Below are 13822 nucleotides of genomic sequence, written 5' to 3' on the forward strand. Positions count from 1 at the left end.
TTTTATTTTATTTTTTATACCCTTCACCTTCGTGAGAAGGGTATATATAAGTTTGTCATTCCGTTTGTAATTTCTACTTTTTTCATTTCCGACCCTATAAAGTATTATATATTATGGATGCTTATAGATAGCGGAATCGATTAAGCCATGTCCGTCTGTCTGTTGAAATCAATTTTCTGAAGACCCCAGATATCTTCGGGATCCAAATCTTCAATAATTCTGTCAGACATGCTTTCGAGAATTTTGCTATTTAAAATCAGCAAAATCGGTCCACAAATGGCTGAGATATGAGGAAAAAACCAAGACAACCTCGATTTTTGACCTATTTTTGACCTATATCTGGATTACTAAGACATTAATATAGACAATGTAATAAAAAAGCTCCCTAAAGTATGCAGTACAAATTTAGATAGTTTGTTTGCAAATAAATAAGAACAGGCAGGTGTATGTGGGTTGGAGAAACTTGAAGAACTAATATTAGTAAATGCTACCGGGTGAAGCCGGGGCGGTCAACTAGTATCTAATAAACTGCAAATTCAGACATAAGAATTTTTTTCCAAAATCTCAATACGACTAGTAGTGAAAAATAATCAAATTTAAAATGAGTATGAAATTTATTGATTTTTTTTTTAAATTTCTTTCAAGGATTAAACATAAAAAAATGGATTATTGATAATAACTAGCTACAAAAATCAATAATTATAAAATTTTTTCTTAAAATTGCGACTTATATATGGAAAACAAAAAAAATATATTTTTTTTTTTGGAAGAATTTGTTAAAGTTGCTAAGAATATGTTTCAATATTTAAGATTTTTTCCAATAAGCAGAATATTTAAGTGCATTTCATTAGCTTTTACTAAGTAGGGTGTATAAATGTTAAAAACAAATTCATTTGTTATTAAAAAATAAGTGAAATATACTAAGTAAGACCAGGTTTTGTAACATTTCTATATTAAACAATAAGGAGTGATTCATATTTAAAGGATTTCAAACAAAATCTTAACAATTAAATTGATTTAAATAGCGAAAAGTGAAAATTAAAATGTTGCCCAAGAACAAATGAAAAGGAAATCATTATTTTTTAACTGCATTATTTAAATTTAAATTGTGATATATTATGAAACTCCCCCCTTACTAATACATTCAAATTATGAGAAAAAAAATTCTTGCACATACGTGTAGACAAACAGCTTTGGCTTTTATATGGCTCATTGCTTTACAGTTAACAGATTGGTTCAATGAATACACACAAATACTCTTACACAGTCATCAATATCATCACTCTCTCTCGCTCTTACTCTCTCTATAAATGTGTGTGTGAAAATATTCTGGCTATTTATGTATTGGTTTCATTTTTATTCTACTCTTTTTTTTGTATTGTTTTGTAAAGGATTTTTCTATTTTTCTGTCATTTTTTTTTTTAAAATATTTATTTTCATAAATGTCACATTGTTATTGTGCAAACAACAGTTTCTTTTCAAACGCACACATTCATAAATTCTCTCTCTCCATCGTATATACAAAAAAATCAAAAAATGTTGCATATGTACAGGCGTTTTTTTTTTGTATTCATACTGTTACAATAGAGCTGCGTTTATCAATGAATTGTGGTGTAATAGGGTTATAAAGTTTTAAAAAAGTGTTCAAAACAAATTTATAGATTTTTTTTGCTGCTAAATCTGTTAAAAAAAAGAATTGTTAAACAAACAAGTTATTGGCATTTTTTGAAAATGTTCAAAGTTAAATTTTGTATTTACACATCAGTAAATTTTTGTGCAAAAAAATAAATATTTTGGTTAAATGACTAGAATGGAGTTAGAGGGTTTAGCAAATGTTTCAAAATGTAAATGAATAACAAAAGGAATTTTAAAAATTTGAGTTTTTAGAGCTTGGGAAAATAGCTTTACACTATAATAATTGCAGCATTTGTAAAATCTGTGAATAATTGATAGAATTTTTAAGAGAAAATTTCATGTAAACAGTTTAGGTTATAGAATAGGAAACCACATCCTTAAATATTTACTGAAAAAGTGTGATAAGTTTCGTGTAATAACAAAAATTAATTTTGTGTAACCAGGGAGCGTATGATTGATATTAATTATGGCTTATTTTAGAATATCAATCATAACTTTTGTAATTTTCAAGAAATTTTAATGATTTAAACAAAGAATTATAGTGGATACTTTAGACTATAAAAAGCTAATGAAAATTTAAACATTTTTACACAAAAATTCCTAAGAATTTACTTAAGTTTGCTTATAATTTTTTTTTATAATTTTTATTACCAGACAATTGGTAAAAGTCTCCACCTTAAAGGTGTGTGCCCTCAGAGAACTTTAGTGGCTTTTTAATTACACAAATTTTATTAGCAACAATTGGAAGTTATTTCTATTTCTTTTAGTGTTTCTTATATACAATTCAAATAGTAATTAATCATGTCATTGATTAAAACAAACATAAAATAACACAATACCACACCTTTAACTGAAAACAAAAAAACCGTACTGATTTCTTGGCATTGTATTAAATTTCTGTTTCTATTTGCAATTAAATGCCAGCAAAAAAATGAATATACAGCATGAAAATGCAAAAAAAATCTGGCAAATGTTTAAACAAAATTATAGAAAAAGAGCAAAAAGGAAATGGGCAAGAAAAGCCACAAATACTATAACATGAAAGCAAACAAATATAAATAAATAACTAACAACTGCAGGATATTAATCAATTAGTTGGGATTGTTAAGGATTTAAGATTTTCTTTTGTTTGGTTTTTCTAAAAGCCAAGAATCTATAAAATCTCTCTCAGAATTTATAATAAATGATATTTTAAGTCATAAATCTGGCTAAAGAGAATTTCTTGAAAAATTTAATTAATTTTTTTTTTTTAATTTTGCAGAAAAACTATTTCAGCATTTTTCCGTTAAATATTTCTTTAGCTTAAAATTCTTGCTTAAAAATCTGTATTTATTTTTTTTCCCACCACAACAATTTATAAAATTTATTGTAATTAATGGTTGGCATTATAATTTTCCAATATTTTGTAAAGCAACCAACCAACCAACCATCAAACTCTTAAGCCAAGAATTTCAATTAAACGCGTTTTTCTATTTTAACGTTTTTTATTTTTTATTTTGTATTTCTTTTACAATTTCTTTACCACTTGCTGCATTCTACAGAGATATTGAAGCGTATGCAGCAAGGACACCAGCAGCCCGAACCCAGCTACACATTTACAAGCTCTCTTTTTTGTATTCATTGAGAATTATATTGTGTGTTACGCTTAAATATTGGTTTTTATTTTAGGTTTTTCTCCTCCATTATTTTTTTTTGTTTCACATCACTTTGCGATGTTAGATTATGCGTGTCTTGTCTGTTTAAAATAAAATGGCATCTTAAGGAATTGTAAAAATGCATTTGAAATAGTGGATATAAAACGAATTATAAATAGCTTTATTTTGATTAATTTTTTTTTTTAATATTTAAAGGATTTTATTTAACTTTTCGTTTGCCCTTTACAGGTCTAAACTGTGCTCTTTAATATTAAATGTAAATCTCTAAAATTGCTTAAAAATTATAAAAGTTATGGTTTGTTTTCCAAAAAATTTCATAATTAATATTAATCATACGCACCTAGGTACTTAAATTGAAATTTTCTTAATTTTTGAGAAATGTACATGATTTTTGTTCCAGTTTTTAGTTATTTTTGAAGAATTTAGTTGACATTCTTGTTTACTTTGTTAGAACTTAAAGTATTTCCACGATTTTATTAAACTTTTTGTGTTTTTTTCAGATCTTAAATGATTTAAATTCAATTTCTGTTTGTTCCTAATTGGAGACTGAATTAGTGCCTTTATTTGTATCAATATAGAGTTGTTGTTTTCAAATTAGCTACTTTTCAATAAAATTCCTCAATCATATGAACCCCTAGGCTTAAATTATACTTTGTGTAATTTTTTGAGTCATGGAAATATAACCATATACGGACACCACTACTTGATAAAAGACCAAGAAAAAAGACCAGTGTCTCCCAGATTTGCCAAAAGTCATGTATATTTTTTATGAGTCCCCAAAGAAATGGAGTTTTGGTGTCATTTTTGCAAAAAAGTTATCATTTTCTCAGGTCATATCTTGCAAACAGTTCGGAATTTTGATTTACTCTCTGCGGCAAAGTTGTAGCCCTTGTTATAAAGAACAAAAATTGTCAACAAATAAAATCAAAAAAACATCATCTTCAATAAGAAAATCTCAAAAAACTTTGAAAAATTCGAAATAAATTTAGAAATACATTTTTTTAATGCTGCCTAAAATTATGCTCTAGTTTATAATAATTTAATAGTTTCTGGCCCAAAACACTTAATTTCTTTAGTTTTTTCTTACTAACTTATATTGACCTACCGAAACGGTATTAAGAATCATTCCTAGGAAGTTAATATGTTCTAGAAAGTTGTTTATTGAGATCATAGGTACATTTTTGTGGTTGATTGTTTCCTTGAATTTTGAACGGTTTGCTACCTATGGACCTGAACAGGGGAAAAGTAAAAAAATCGAATTTTTTAAAGTTTTTTGTGATTTTGATGTTGAAGATGAATTTTTTTTGATTTTATATGTTCGCAATTTTTGTTCTTTGTGACAAGGGCTACACCTTTGCCTCAGAGAATAAATCAAAATTCCGAACTGTTTGCAAGATATGAGGCTGAGTAAATCATCACTTTTTTCCCCAAATCTTTGGGGGCCCATAATAAAAGTGCATGACTTTGGGCAAAACTGGGAGACACGAACCTTTTTTTTGGTCTTTTATCACGTAGTGGTGGCCGTATATGGTTATATTTCTTTAAATCACTAAAATTATTTTTAAATTATAAAAGCTATGAATTGTTTTCTAAAATATGCCATAATTAATATTAATCATACGCTCACTAGCACGTTAAGTAGTTTTTTGATATTACATGGACATGATCTGACTTTTTATCTAACACTGATTGTAAATCTTTAAAGATTTTGTTTGAGTTCCTAAAGAATAAAATATTTGCTTTAAATTTTCACATTTTTTCACAAAATTTATATCGACCCTATTGGTTTAATTCTAATTCTAAATTTTTATGGGCTTTTTATAATCTAAGGTTTTGGCTTTAATTATTTCTTTAAATCACTAAAATTACTTTTAAATTGTAAAAGATATGAATTGTTTTCTAAAATATGCCAATCATACGCTCACTAGCACGCAAAATTGGTTTTTGACATTGACATGCAAGTGATCTGACTTTTAAGCTAACATTGATTGTAAATATTTAAAGATTTTGTTTAAGTTCCCAAAGAATAAAATAATTGCTTTAAGTTTTCTATAAATCCCTCAATTTTCGCAAAAGTTTATATCGACCCTATGGTTTAATTTTAATTTCTCTTTTTGTATATAAAAGCCTTGAGTATTGTCTTTAATTTGATATATAATTCATTGAAATAGAATTCTAGAGCTGATATTTATGATTTATTTTGTAAAATAAAACATAATTAATATCAATCATACGCCCCCTTGTTTTGTAAAATAATTTTTTGCTATTTCACTTAAATTTATAACATTTTTTAGGATATTTTTTATAATTCTTAGAGGATTTGTTACACATTATATTACTAATATTATAATTTGTTCAAACCTAAAGTATTCGAGTTCAAATTCTTGTCAACTACCAGAGTTGTGACAAAGTTAAGTATATTATAGAATTTTATTTTGCAACAATATTATTTAGGTTTAAATTTTGATTGACTTTTTATAATCTAAGGTTTTGGCTTTAATTATTTCTTTAAATCACTAAAATTACTTTTAAATTATAAAAGATATGAATTGTTTTCTAAAATATGCCATAATTAATATTAATCATACGCTCACTAGCACGTAAAATTGGTTTTTGACATTGACATGCAAGTGATCTGACTTTTAAGCTAACATTGATTGTAAATATTTAAAGATTTTGTTTAAGTTCTCAAAGAATAAAATAATTGCTTTAAGTTTTCTATAAATCCCTCAATTTTCACAAAAGTTTATATCGAGCCTATGGTTTAATTTTAATTTCTCTTTTTGTCTATAAAAGCCTTGAGTATTGTCTTTAATTTAATATATAATTCATTGAAATAGAATGCTAGAGCTGATATTTATGATTTATTTTGTAAAATAAAACATAATTAATATAAATCATACGCCCCCTGGTTTTGAAAAATAAGTTTTTGCTATTTCAACTAAATTTATAGCAGTTTTTAGGTTATTTTTATTAATTCTTAGATAATTTGTTACTAATTATATAATTAATACTATAATTAGTTTAAACCTAAACTATTCCAGGTTAGTTTCTTTGTAATTACCAGAAACTTAAGTAAATTATAGAATTATGTATGTAATAACTTTACTTATGTTCCAGTTTTCCTTTAATTTTAATAATATAAAGTATTAGCTTTAATTATTGCTTGAAATCATTGAAATTTCTCGAAATTTCTAATATTTATAAGTTAATTTCTAAATTGTGCAAAAAATTAATATTAATCATACGCTCCCTGGTTACGGAAAATATTTTATTTGACTTTACATGAAAATTATCATACTTTTGTTTTAAATCTTTATGTATTTTATTGCACATTCTAGAGCCTAAATTGTGTGCTTCAAATTTTTTATATTTAAATTTTCCTATTATGAAAAAATATTTTTTTGCCATTTATGAAAATTTATTCTTATTTTTTTTATTATTCTTACAGGATTTGTTATAAATTATTATAATTAATTTAAAATTTCATTGAAACCTTAAGTATTACAGTTCATTTTCTTTGACATTTTTAGAATTGTAGCAAACTTAAGAAAATTATAGAAATTTTTCTGGTAATAACATTATTTATGTTAAAATTTTCGTTAGATTTTAATAGTCTAAAGCATTGGCTTTGATTCTCTCTTTAAATCATTAAAATTGCTTGAAAATTGTATCAGTTATTATTGATTTTCTAAAATATGCCATAATTAATATCAATCATACGCTCCCTGATTCCAGAAAATATTTTTTTTGGATATTACGCAAAAATTATCATACTTTTGTTTTAAATCTTTAAGTATTTTGTTTTACATTCTAGAACCTAAATTGTGTGCTTGAAATTTTCCTTTAATTCCAGCAATTTCACCAAAAATTATAACAATTATGGACTGTTTCTTAAAAAGTAACAGAAATTAATAGCAATCATATGCCCTTTCATATAGTATTTCATAAAGTCTCCTACAATTTACTTAAACCCTCTATACCTGCTTTAGCAAGTAGTGCTTTCCTCAAAAGAACAAAAAAAAAAAGAAAAAAAGAAAATAATGCAACAAGGGAGTAATAAAACTCCACTATAGTGTTTTATAAGAAAATTGTGTAATGAAATTTTAGTCTTGTGGTTTGACAAAAAACGAAAAGAAAATAATTCAAAAAAAAAAAAAACAAAGAAATAAAACGATAGAAAAGGCAACCATCTACAGAAATTATTGCATAAGCCAAAAACACAACAATTTTGGCTAAAGAAACAAAGTCGAGAAAGTGGCAGCAGCAAGAAACTGCAACAAAAAAAAACAGAACAGAACTTTTTGCATAACCATTCCCAAAAGATGAGGGAATTTAAAAAGAAGACATTTTTTTCCAGCTACAGTTTTTTTTTATGCAACAAACGAAAAGCCAGAAGAAGAAAAAAAAAACAGGAACAAGTTTCTAGAAAAAAAGAGTACAAACAAGAGATCATAAAACGCAATTTGGTGGAAAAATAATAAAGTAAGAATAATACAATTTTTGAAGGGAAGTAAGAAATGAAAGCCGGCGAAACTAAAAAAGGTTAAAATTAAAAGAAAATAAACTATTTGGGGAAAAGACAGATATTAAAAGAGTCGCAGAAGACCAGAAACTTGGCCAAAAAATATCCAAAAGTTAATAAAATGAACACATTAACTTATTTTTATATCCTTTTATAGCCAGTCCGTCCGCCCCCAAATAACGTACATACATGATTCATTGCTACAAAATCGGCCCACAAATGGCTGAGATATAAGGAGAAAACCGGGACAACCTCGATTTATGACCTATTTTTTATCTATATCTGGATTACTAAGTCATTAATATAGACAATATGGATATATAATGATAGATATCTCAGAGTCCATTACAACGATGTATATAAGGCTATAGTAAATTGGACCTACAATCTGTCAAAATTGGGAAAAATATTTTTTAAACCGATTTTTTTTTCATCAGAAAAAAATATTTTTTCATAAATTTTTTTTCATTAATAAATTTAATAAAATTTTTTATAAAAAATTAAAAACAAAACAAAAAATGGAAGAAAATTTAAAAATAAAAAAACGAATTCGAAAATTTTTTTTTTTTAAATTTTCATACATTTATCTACATTTATACATACATCTTTCGGCTCGGTTGATATTTAAAATCGGCCCACAAATGGCTGAAACCGGGATAACCTCGATTTTTGGCCTATTTTTGATCTATATATGGATTACTAAGTCATTAATATATATTAATTAATGGATATCAAATGATAGATATTTCAAAGTCCATTGCAACGATGTCTATAAAGCTTTAGTAAGTTGAACCTACAATGGGTCAAAATCGGGAAAAATATTTTTTAACCTGAATTTTTTTTCATCAAAAAAAAATTTTTTTTGTCATACATTTTTTTGCACTAATAAATTAAAAAAATGTTTAAAAAATAAAAAAAAAATTATGAAAAACATTTAAAAATAAAAAACCATTTCGAAATTTTTTTTTAAATTTGTATTTTAAAGTATAACACCGTGCGACACTCAATATTAAACACGAACCGGATGATATACGTCTGAAACAATAAATTAAATGGAGAAAAACTGCGTTTTCAGTTTTTCATTTCGTGATCCTGTTTCCCTTAAAAAGGACTTCAAATTTTCAGAGGAGTACTTTTTTAAAAAAATGTTTTAAAATACTTCTGATCATCCTAATATGTCAAATTTTTTGTCAAATGATCAAGAAGAGTTGTAAAATATTTCGTATTATTTTTATTTTAACCTATAAGGATCAAAATATGTCAAAAATGTCCTTTCAAATTTTTATCCTTGAATATCCTTTTTATATTTTATTTTAATATTTCATTCGAAAAAAATATAACAAAATCCGTTGTGAAAAGCAACGAAGAAGACTTTTTAATAAACAAGTAAAATGGTATAGACGGGCAAGTCCGACCTTATGATACCCTACACCGGGTATATGATTATAAAGAGTTTTCTTTTGATATGAAACTTATTTGTGTTGAATCTTATTTTCGGTTGTGGGCCTTATATAGGAGCTATGACTAATTATGGACCAATCGTCACAAAATTTGGTGTGATGAATTGCGAATATATGAAACATATTTGTGTTGAATTTTGTTGGGACACTGACATATTTCAGTGATTTAGGTATATTAATGACATTTTCCAGTATGTTGCTTATATGGGAGCTATGGAATATTGTTGACCGATCGTCACGAAATTTGGTAGAGTTCGGCTTACATAAAACTTAATTTTGGTTTGAATATCTTTATAATTAAGATATTTATGAGAGCTTAACTATTTTCAAATAGGCCAATTGTATGGGGGCTAGGATAAATAATGGGCTGATTCTAACCAAATTCAATAGCCTTTGTCCTTGGGGCAATATAAAGATTTGTGCCAAATTTTGCCGAATTATCTGTAAATCTGCGACCTGCAGTTTGATTGCAAGGTTTACATGGATGGACTGACAGACGGACGGACATAGCTTAGTCGACTCAGAAAGTGATCCTGAGCAGATTGGTGTACTTTAAGTGGATGTTGGGACAATATTTTTGTATGTTGCAACAGCCCTAACCCATTATTACACCCCCCCCCTCCACTATGGTGGAGTAGTTTATAAACATGCACTTTTCTAAATAAATCTTTTTTTTATATTTTAATTTGACCTTTATATTTATAAAGGATGACATTTTGACATTTAGTATAGAATATTTGGGTCTTTAACGCACTATTTTTTTAAAAGGAATTTATTAGCAATCTTAAAGGATATTAAAGGATAAACATTTTAGAGGACATTTTTGACATATTTTGATCCTTACAGGATAAAATAAAGATAATACAAAATAGTCTACAACTCTTCTTGTTCTTTTGACATACAACTTGTCATTGTTGGAATAGCAGGAGTATTTTTAATTATTTTTTGAAAAATGTACTTCTTTGAAACTTTGAAGTCCTTAAAAAAGGACAAAGGATCGCGAAATGAAAAACTGAAAACACAGTTTTTCTCCATTAAATTTATAGTTTCAGACGTATATCATTCGATTCGTGTCTAACGAATTTTTTCTCTATTTGTCGGACGGTGTAATTTGATTTACTCTCTGAGGCAAAGTTTGTAGCCCAAAATGTTCACAAAAATTGCGAACATATATAAAAACTTCAACTTCAAGATTAAATTCTCAAAAATCTTTAAAAAAAATCGATTTTTTTATCTTTTTTCACCTGTTCAGGTCCATAGGTAGCAAACCGTTAAAAATTCAAGGAAACAATCCACTACAAAAAGGTACCTAAGATCTCAATAAACAACTTTCTAGAACATATAAACTTCCTAGGAATGATAGTAAGAAAAAACTAAAGGAATCAAGTGTTTTGGGCCATAAACTATTAAATTATTATAAACTAAAGCATACTTTTAGGCAGCTTTAAAAAATTAATTTCTAAATTTATTTCGAATTTTTTAAAGTTTTTTGCGGTTTTGATGTTGAAGATGAAGTTTTTTTGATTTTATTTGTTGACAATTTTTGTTCTTTATGACAAGGGCTACAACTTTGCCTCAGAGAGTAAATCAAAATTCATAACTGTTTGCAAGATATGAGCCTGAGAAAATTAACACTTTTTTGAAAAAATTACACCAAGGCCCCAAATATGTGGGGGCCCATAAAAAATAGCGCATGACTTTGGGCCAAACTGGGAGACAGGGGTATTTTTTTTTGGTCTTTTATCACGTACTGGTGTCCGTATATGGTTATATTTCCATGACTTAAAAAATTACACACTGTATTATCAACCACTACTTCCTGAACCTGCAAAATGTCCTATAAATCTTGCTCATCATCACTGCTGGCCATTGATTTATTCTCCCCAAAGTGATAAATAGTCTAAACTGCCCACCATATAGTTTTTGCTAACAATAATTCACTTAAACTCCAATTCAATTTTCCAACTAAATTCAAATATTGGCGCCTTAAAGCCTGCAACAGAATGGGTATTACAATTTAAATGTGTGTGCGTTTGAGAGTGTGTTAGTGACCATTTACCATTTTAATTCTCATTGTGTGGGGGTGTAAGTGTCATTTAGGTAAATTAAATTAAAATCTATTACATTCGTTAGCAATTTATAGAGCTTCTACTCCCAATTTAGATACTCCTACTCTGTTGTTCTCCCAATAAACTCCCACTAATTTTTCTAAATGGCAGAGTTTTTTTTTATCTATTTTTATACACTTAACCATTGAAATGTGTACAAGAAATTTCATTTAATTACTATTAATTACTATTCGTTGCCTCTGTGGCACTCTGCCTCTTTAGTTCTGTTGGCCCTTTATACCTCTAGATGGCAAAAATAACAATGTGTCAGTTTAATTGGATTAAAAATATAAAAAAATAGTATTTGCAACACAGGATTTTAGGCAAATGTCCTTCCTTTGTGCTAAAGAAAAGACTTGATTCTTTTTTTTTTTATTTATTTCCAACACTAAAACTATGTTGGGATTTTTTTCTATTATCTTTTTGCTCTGCATTTATCGTTTTATTTTTTTCTAATTTTATTTTTGCATGTTTAAGTCATGTTTGTATTCAATTTGATTGTCAGTTTTTGGTTTTAATTATAATAATGTAAAATTATTCTCTTGTTGATGTTAGGATAAAGTTAAGAGGGGTCATCTTACAATTAGTGGAAAGAAGACGTGCTGCCCAATAGAGTTTATTTGATTAGAAGGAATTAAGGCCAACAATTTACATAAGTAGAGAGAGAAATGCTTTTGCTGATATTAAATTATGACTGTTTAAAAAAGGATTAAAAGGTCGTTGGTATTATTTTAATAAGGGTAGCAGAACATAATGGAGCTGAATTCAAAGTAAATGTTAACAAATATAATTGAACATTGTATAATAAGGTTTCGAACAGATTAAAATTTGAAACACCTCCTAGTAACTAAATATTTTTTTAATAGAAAATATTGACAAATTATTCCTCTATCATGCAATCAGGTTTGGCAGATGAGGTAATAACTTGGTGCCAACATATCCATTCAAATATTTATTACAATTTTTACCAAGTACACGATTTACTATAAGAATTTACAGATTTCAGACCCTTTACTGAGAGTTTATTTTAAGTTTCTTTATATATTTTTGAAGTTTTATTAAATTTTCTCAATAAAAACATAGATTTTTTGTAAAAAGTACCAAAAAGTACTTTTTTAAATTAACCAGAATGTCGCAATTGTTTATATTTTATTAAAATAAATTTTGTTTTTATTGCAGATGTGTCCGAATATCTTTTACTGATAGTAACAAACTAGTTCCATTTGCAAATTCTGTAAGTATTAATGAATTTAGCTAATATTAGCAAAAGTACCAAAAAAAGTACTTTTTCTAGAAATTAAAAAATTTCAATATATTTTTGTATTATTGATAATTTATTTCATAAATTCAACAACAACATTAACGAAAAAGTTTAATGAAATACATTTTAAACAAAATTTTTTTAAAAAAGTACCAAAAAAGTACTTTTTCTAGAAATTAAAAAATTCAATATTTTTGTATTATTGATAATTTATATCTTAAATTGAACAACAACATTAAGGAAAAAGTTTAATGAAATACATTTTAAACAAATTTTTTTTAAAAAAGTACCAAAAAAGTACTTTTTCAAATAATACACAAAACTACTATTGGATGTAATTCACTAATTTTCGTATTTTTTGTAGCAAAAATAAAATTTTGAATTCATAAAAAAATATATTTTGTAAAAGTACCAAAAGGTACTTTTTTGGACATTTTTATTTTTCAGTATGAATATTGAAATTAATCATTAGACGTTCAATTTAAAACATTTGCAGTTAAATAGGACTTTTTTGTAAAAGTACCAAAAAAGTACTTTTTGGAAATTTTTATTTTTTGGTATATAAAAATACAAAACAATTAATAAGACATTAAAATTGAAAATTTAGTTAAATTCCAGACATTTGTAGTTAAAAAATACTTTTCCAAAAAAGTACTTTTTCAAATAATACACAAAACTACTATTGGATGTATATTCACTAATTTTCGTATTTTTTTTTTTACTAAAAATAACATTAATTGGTCAAAAAATAAATTTTTTTGTAAAAGTACCAATATGGCAATTTTTTGGAAAAATCATATTTCGACCTTAAAAATTCACTAATTTTCGTAATTTGTCTACAAAAAATAATTTTAGAAAACGTTGGAATTTTAGTATATGTAAATGTATGTATAGTATTAGTAAAATTTACTTCATTTGAGCAGAAAACTAAATTTTTTAGTAAAAGTACCAAAAAGGTACTTTTTGAAAAATTTTATTTTTTAGTAAATAAAAATACAAAACAATTACTAAGACATTAAAATTGAAAATTTAGTTAAATTCCAGACATTTGGAGTTAAAAAGTACTTTTCCAAAAAAGTACCAAAAAGTACTTTTTCAAATAATACACAAAACTACAATTAGATGTATATTCACTAATTCTCGTATTTTTTTCTAGCAAAAACTAAATTTTGATTCAT

At 26.2% G+C, this 13822-nt stretch overlaps 1 long non-coding RNA gene across 1 annotated transcript in view; it reads left to right on the forward strand.

Annotated features, from left to right (window-relative positions):
* Positions 1-12618, forward strand: part of LOC135948801 (uncharacterized) — a 59258-nt gene extending 46640 nt beyond the window's left edge. Inside the window, exon 3 of the long non-coding RNA XR_010575842.1 lies at positions 12563-12618. This is a non-coding gene — a long non-coding RNA (uncharacterized LOC135948801). The remainder of the gene's footprint in view (positions 1-12562) is intronic.
* Positions 12619-13822: the final 1204 nt, after the last annotated feature.

The sequence above is a fragment of the Calliphora vicina genome, chromosome 1 (genome assembly GCF_958450345.1).
Source record: "Calliphora vicina chromosome 1, idCalVici1.1, whole genome shotgun sequence".
In the NCBI taxonomy this organism is placed as follows: domain Eukaryota; kingdom Metazoa; phylum Arthropoda; class Insecta; order Diptera; family Calliphoridae; genus Calliphora; species Calliphora vicina.